We start from the raw sequence: 6,889 nt of genomic DNA, 5'->3' as shown, positions 1-6,889 counted from the left end.
GAGTGGACCAAAAGGCGGCTTGAGTGACGGAATGATGTTAACACAAAACCAGTTTCATTGACAATACATGGATGATGCTGCCTCTTGTTCTGCTCCTCTCCTGCTTCTGCTTCTTTGATTTTTTGGTGTTCGATGGTCGGTGTTCGGTGTTCAGTGTTCGGTGCTCGCTGTTTTTCGCTGCCTTTTTTGATGGATGGTTGACAAAAGGCAGAGCGCAGATCGCCGGTTTATTTGTCTTGTTTGATTCGAGCACACAGACACACAACACACATCATTGTCGCTGTCAAATCGCGTTAATATCACTGAGCTGTCAAATTACCGGGACCGCCGGGTCCAAATGTTTGACCAGCTTGGTAACTCAATTAAAGCGTTATTCATGAGCCAAAGGGAGGGCGCCACTCGCTGGCCAAATCGCCCCCTGATTGGTCTATTTCACCGACGACAGGGTGGCCGAAATCAACGGCGATCTGTCGTCCGGTTTTTGCTAATAAGCCACCACTTTTTGGCCATCTTGGCCAGGCAATTCGACCATTCGATTGGCGGAGTGGAACTGTTCTAGACTTAATTACTTCATTATGGCCAAGAGCTGGAGCAAATGCATTTGGAACGACCCGAAAAGTCGTTAATATCGGTAACCCTATACTCTGCTCAAAAGTTCAACAGGTTCGTGGTTGGCAATTAAAATTGAATGGAAATAAATAAAGGCAAAACCAATTTAGAACACACACAAAGCTCACATTTCTTTACAGCCGCGAAAAGGTGTCGAAAGTTCAAGCTGTTTTTTTTGTTGCCGGTTTTAATAGGCCAGGCCAAAACAGAACAGAACAGAACAGAATGCCTGAAAGACTGGCCGAAAGAGGAATAGCTGGAATGCAGAGTGCAATAAATCTTTTAACGACAGTTGATCATCTCCTTTCTAGCACTTGACTTTAGCCTTTCCCGGTTCATTGGATTTCGAGGAGTTTTTGTGGGTCAGGGGGCATGGCTAATCTTGGGCAGTGAAATCTCTCTCCAAATCCCCCGAAAATCTTTTGCCCCAGTTTAACCCCCTCCCTCCGTTGTTTGTTTGTTCATAAAATTATGTAAATCAGCCTGGGATCATTCGGTTGGCTGTGATTAATTGCAGGTCTCCTGGTCCCCATCTCCTCCTCTGATTCTCGGCTTTGCTGGGGCGTCTGTCCCTGACCAGATAACGATTCGTTTTATTTACGATATTTATTTATTTATTTGTTTTCCCTCCGCCTTGTTAGCATTTTGTTTCGTAGGGGACCTGTAAGAGCATTAGCGCGAGGTGTGAGCGGAGGGCGATAAGCTAATTCTAATTCTAATTCCTTGCCGGGCCTAATGCGTTTATAATTAACGCACTGCCCCTCCAACCCGCCCCCCTCGCCCACCCACCTGACTGTGAGCAAGTGTGGGGCGTGCCAAGGCATCAAGCACACACGCCCGGCAACTTGCAACTAGCAGCAACTGCACAACGGCAACATGCTGCAGCCACAGCAGCAACATGCAGCGGCAGCAATCGTCTAGCCAAAAACAGTAGCGCTCTGTACTCGCTGCTCGGTGTTTGATTACAGAGAGTTTTGCAAAAAGCGTGGAAGCAATTTAGTTGTATCCCCGAACATTCAAATACCCTTAGAAATGATATTTTTAGAAATTTTGGGAAGCCTTGCTGTGTTTCTTGAAGAAGGATCCCGAGTCTATCAAACCGTATTCAAAGTATATATAATCTATAATTATAAATAATTTTAAAATCTTCAAACTTTAAATGTGTATTAAACTATAACTGCTCACGTAAACTATAGTTATTACTGTAGGTAAATTGTTAAACAATGTCATCACAACTTTCAACAAATTCAAAAAGATATTTTAATTAAAACGCAGTAGTCAATGCGCCAATAAAGTGAAAATACAATTGGTAGAAAATATAAATAATATTTCTGGAACACACATATATTGTAAATACACTTAGATTTTATCATTATTCTCAAATACAAGGGAAACAACTTTTTAAATCAACAAATAAATAATCACCTTACTTCAAAAAAATATTCTGATTTTATTAGAATATAATGACGATTATATTTCTAACATTTTGTTTAGCTATGAAGTTGAATATTTAAGATGTTTGAACCTTTCCCCAAAAGTTAGTCACCAAATAAGTTATCCTTGTTTTAAGAGCAAACCCATAGTCAAAGTCACTATATCCTCACCGAGGGTATTCCAAATTGGCCAACTATTTAGCTTGGCCAGATCTCAGCCAAACTTTGAGCTTGAGTTTGGGCCTGGCTTCGGGTTTGAGTTTGAGTTTGAGAGATATGCCTGTGCTGGTGTTCGTGGTTCTTATGGTCACGTCGTCTTGTCTTACTTGCGTGAACATGCCCCCGACACCGACACCAACCCCTGCCCCCTGCCCCCTGCTCTTGCCACCTGTTTCTGGCCCCCCCTCCACTGCCGCCGCCCCTGCCTTTTGCCCCCAAATTGAGCGCGTGTAAACGCAGTAGCCGATCGGCTTGTTGGGTGTTCGATTAACAATATTTGCGACGTGCACAGGTCGTTGGAATATTTCCCAGATACACGCGTATCTCTGCATCTCTGTGATTAACCGAAAACAGAAATATTTCGAGGATGATCTCGCATTTAGAATAAAACTATTTGGGGCCAGATCTAATCATGGCATGGTTGATTTGCATATATTTCGAACTGAAATTAATTTCAATTTAGCAAAGAGACCAAAGCGAACTCTGGCCTTAAGCTTAATGATCAATTAAATGAAATATAAATATAATTTGGTGTCTTTCTTTCTTTTACTGCCCGAAAGCACAACAAAAAACTTGTTGCTGTCCCCATAAATATGAAAAGTCACGAGTTGCCAGTCGAAGGAAAACAAAAGTAAAAAAAGGAAAGATACAATATATAAGTATATATAAAAATTTGACCCGCCGACCAAACCAGTTGCCACCGCTTATGGTAGCAAATGGGGGAGGTGGAGGGAGGTAGGGGGATCACTGAGATTGCCGGGCTTATTAAGCAATGAAATATAATGCATGGCACACAGATTTATCATACACATCCAACTGATCCCAGCTGCTGCAAAATGCAACTGCGACTGCGACTGCCTTTTGTTTTCTGCACAGCCCACGCAGTCGGAGATTGCAAATATTCGATTTGGCGCGCCGAAATGGTAATGGGGAAACCGTCGATTCGATGGAGTTGTAAGCCTCTCCACAATTTTATTTTTCCTGACTCCTTTTTTTTTGTAGTTTTTTGTTTAGCCTTTCCATAACGGTGGCAGCCAAAGAAAGCTTCCCCGCAGCGGTTGACATTTGTGGCAGCAGTCAGCCGGTCGCCGTAATTGAGCGAAGGTGAAACTGCGAATGCGAATGGGATCCCGATCCCGATTCCAAGTCCCGATCCCAATCCCAATCCCCCAAGGCACCAATCGCAGATTTCCCTCCATTAACACCCAATCGGGTCTCCGTGGCGTAACTTATTTGACTTAGTCGCGTCGAGGTCCAAGGTTTTCCAGGGCACCATTGCAAACACTTTATGGGGACAGAAATATTTTGAAATGACGAAAGTTATGCTTTGTCTTTTGCCTTAATAAAAAAATTATATAATGTTGACTTAAAACAGACTTAAAAGGTAAATTAAAGGAATGGTTTTGGCAAGATTTAATGATAGAGAGAAATATTGCGATATGATTTTATCAATTTTAATAATACATTAATTGTATTTGGGTTACTAGATATAAAGAAATGTTTATGTTTGGTCTCTGCAAACTATATAAAAAATAAATAATTGCAAAAATATATAATTGTTTTTTTAAAATATTTGTTTAATTTATTGATTAATTTATTAATCTTTATATAAAAAAATGCTTATGTTTGCAGAGACCGTATATAATTGTTTTTTACAATTTTGGTTTAATTTATTTTAATCTGTAAAAGTCAAAAAAATTATAGACTGCCTTACAAAGAGAATAAAAACAAGAAAGGAAAGCTAACTTCGGGCGGAGCCGAAGTTGATATACCCTTGCAGAATACTCTGTAAATTATATTCTCAAAAATTATTCATATGATGCATTCTTAATACTCATAAAAAATCCCAACTTCCTAACTTAACAAACACCAAAGTTATGGCATTTCCGAACAATCAGTTATATGGCGGCTATAGGATATAGTCGGCCGATCCTTATGAAATTTGGTAGGTCGGACTTATTGGCCAAATATAAAACCCATAGAAAATCCCAACTTCCTAACTTAACAAACACCAATGTTATGGCATTTCCGATCAATCAGTTATATGGCAGCTATAGGATATAGTCGGCCGATCCTTATGAAATTTGGTAGGTCGGATTTATTGGCCAAATGTAAAACCCATAGAAAATTCCAACTTCCTAACTTTACAAACACCAAAGTTATGGCATTTCCGATCAATCAGTTATATGGCAGCTAAAGGATATAGTCGGCCGATCCCGGCCGTTCCGACATATATACTGCGTGCAAAGGAAAGAAGGGTGTGTGCAAAGTTTGAACTCGATAGCTTTAAAACTGAGAGACTAGTTTGCGTAGAAACAGACAGACGGACAGACGGACATGGCTATATCAACTCAGGAGGTGATCCTGATCAAGAATATATATACTTTATAGGGTCGGAGATGTCTCCTTCACTGCGTTGCACACTTTTGACCAAAATTATAATACCCTCTGCAAGGGTATAATGAGGCAGATTAAATACAAATAAAAAATAAATCAAAGTACTCCTTTTAAATAAAATATCTCAAATAACACTACCTTATGGTCCCAGAATTTTATTAATTGTAATTTATTCTTCCTAAAAATTTTAAGTATCTTAACCTTTTCTTGATGATGGTAAGTAAAATATACTATCTTCATTTAATTTACCTTTTCTCCGAGTGCCGACTTTTCTATTATCCCATTCCCCTGCCACAAAACAACTACGATCTAAGCTGGAATTATGAGTTTCGCCCAGACACAGCCGGCAATTGCCGCTGCGATTGTTAACAAATGCGTAATGCATGTCCTCAGCAGCATGATTTGCATATGCAAAAAGGGGAGTCCGCGCCCCCCGCTCCCCAGTCCACTTAAGTGACTCACTTTAGCCTTTTGTTCGGGCCTGTCTGTGTGTCACTGTGACAGATCTCCGGACTTCCCCTTAACCCCTTGTCGCCCGCGAGCGGGCTTACGCACTTCATAATTCAATCAAGCTCAAATGTTTCGCAATCCCACACAGAAGGAATTTATTGTACAACTCACAATTTTTCAATTGCATTTCGGGAGACAAGCGGAGAACCAGGCCCAGTGGTGCACTAAGAAAAATAAAGACAAGCTTTAAAATTTGAATATCAATATAAAAAGATAAGTTTCTAAAATTATGTATCTGAAATATATGTTTTATGAGTTAGCCAAGTCAACTTTCTAATAGAATGATGTTCAAAACAATATTATTTTAAAGAAAATTTTAAAAAATTATTTGATTATTTAGCTTCTTGAATGAACATTTTTTTAACCAGGGTTCTCCAGAAATCTGAATATTCTATACAAATTTGTAGGAATTTGGATGAAAGAGGGTCATTCCCTTATGAATATTTTTAAAAAGGTTAATAACAAGTACACTTTATATATACCTTTTTAAAGCTCTTGTATTTTAAAGAAGATTTTTTTTAGCTTTAGACAATACTTTAATATTAAAATTCATTTTGTAATAATCATCTGATGTATTAGAAATATATTTGAGTATTTTAAGAAAAGTCCTAATAAGAAATAATGCTTATACTTCCGAACAAGTTTCTTTCCTTTATCTTATGATTATGGGTCTTGACCCAGGGATACTTTTCCATACATTCTTTACGGCTTATGCCAGAATAAAGTACTTCCTATTCTGAAACAGCTCTGAGGACATATTTTTCCCGGTGTAGTCCCGGGCCCAGTTCGAAACGATCCGGACTGACTGTCAGTGTGTCTGGGCCAGCTTGTCTGTCTCGGCCTTTTGTGCATTTCCTCACTGACGCAGCTGCATTGGATTGTGGATATGGACGTGGATGTGGATGTGGTATGGATGTGGATGTGGCTATAGATTTGGACTGTGCCAGGGCTCGCAGCTTGCCAATGTTTCTATTTCATGCACATTGACAGTTGTTCGAGTTGTTGTTGTAGTTGTTGCTGTTGCTGTTGCTGTTGCTGTTGCTGTTGCTGTTGCTGTTGCTGTTGCTGTTGCTGTCGTTGTCGTTGTAGTTGTCGTTGCTGTTGCCAGCATGAAATTGTTAACAACATTTGTTAGCTGCCCCGACCACACTGCGTGCAGTCGTCGAGTTTGAGTTTCAGTTTGAGTTTTGGATCGCAGTATTGGGTATTGGGTCCAAGTCGCCTGCTGCCTGACTTCACTTCATATTGACAATGAAAGCTTCGGCTACCTCAAATGCGGCATTTTGCTGCTCTGGTTGATAGTTGATAGTTGACCACACTGACAGGTTAGCAACAAAACGCTCGCACACGAGATTCGATTTGAAAATTCCAGCGCCATGGCAATAAACATTTTTCGCTCGCTTTTCCTCTGTTCGCCATTTGCGACATTTTCTGTAATTGATTTTTGGCTCAAATATTTTGTTATTCGATTTGCGCCGCATGTTGGTTTTTTTTTTTAAACTCTTTTATGACTTTTTATGGCTTCGATTATGGCATTGATTTATTTATGTGCATTTTAGTGAACTCGCAGTTCCGCAAAACTGGAGCAAAATCAAAAATTTCGTCTCTCGTGATTTGTGTTTGACATTCCCTTGAGCAAAGCAAAGCAAAGCTCCCTCGTCCACTTGTCCGCCATTCGACTTGTCATCGCGGAGTACCTGCTTCTGTGGGAATCGCTCAAC

This window comes from Drosophila rhopaloa, unplaced genomic scaffold, assembly GCF_018152115.1.
Source record: "Drosophila rhopaloa isolate 14029-0021.01 unplaced genomic scaffold, ASM1815211v1 contig_115, whole genome shotgun sequence".
NCBI lineage: Eukaryota > Metazoa > Arthropoda > Insecta > Diptera > Drosophilidae > Drosophila > Drosophila rhopaloa.
This window is presented reverse-complemented; position numbering follows the sequence as displayed.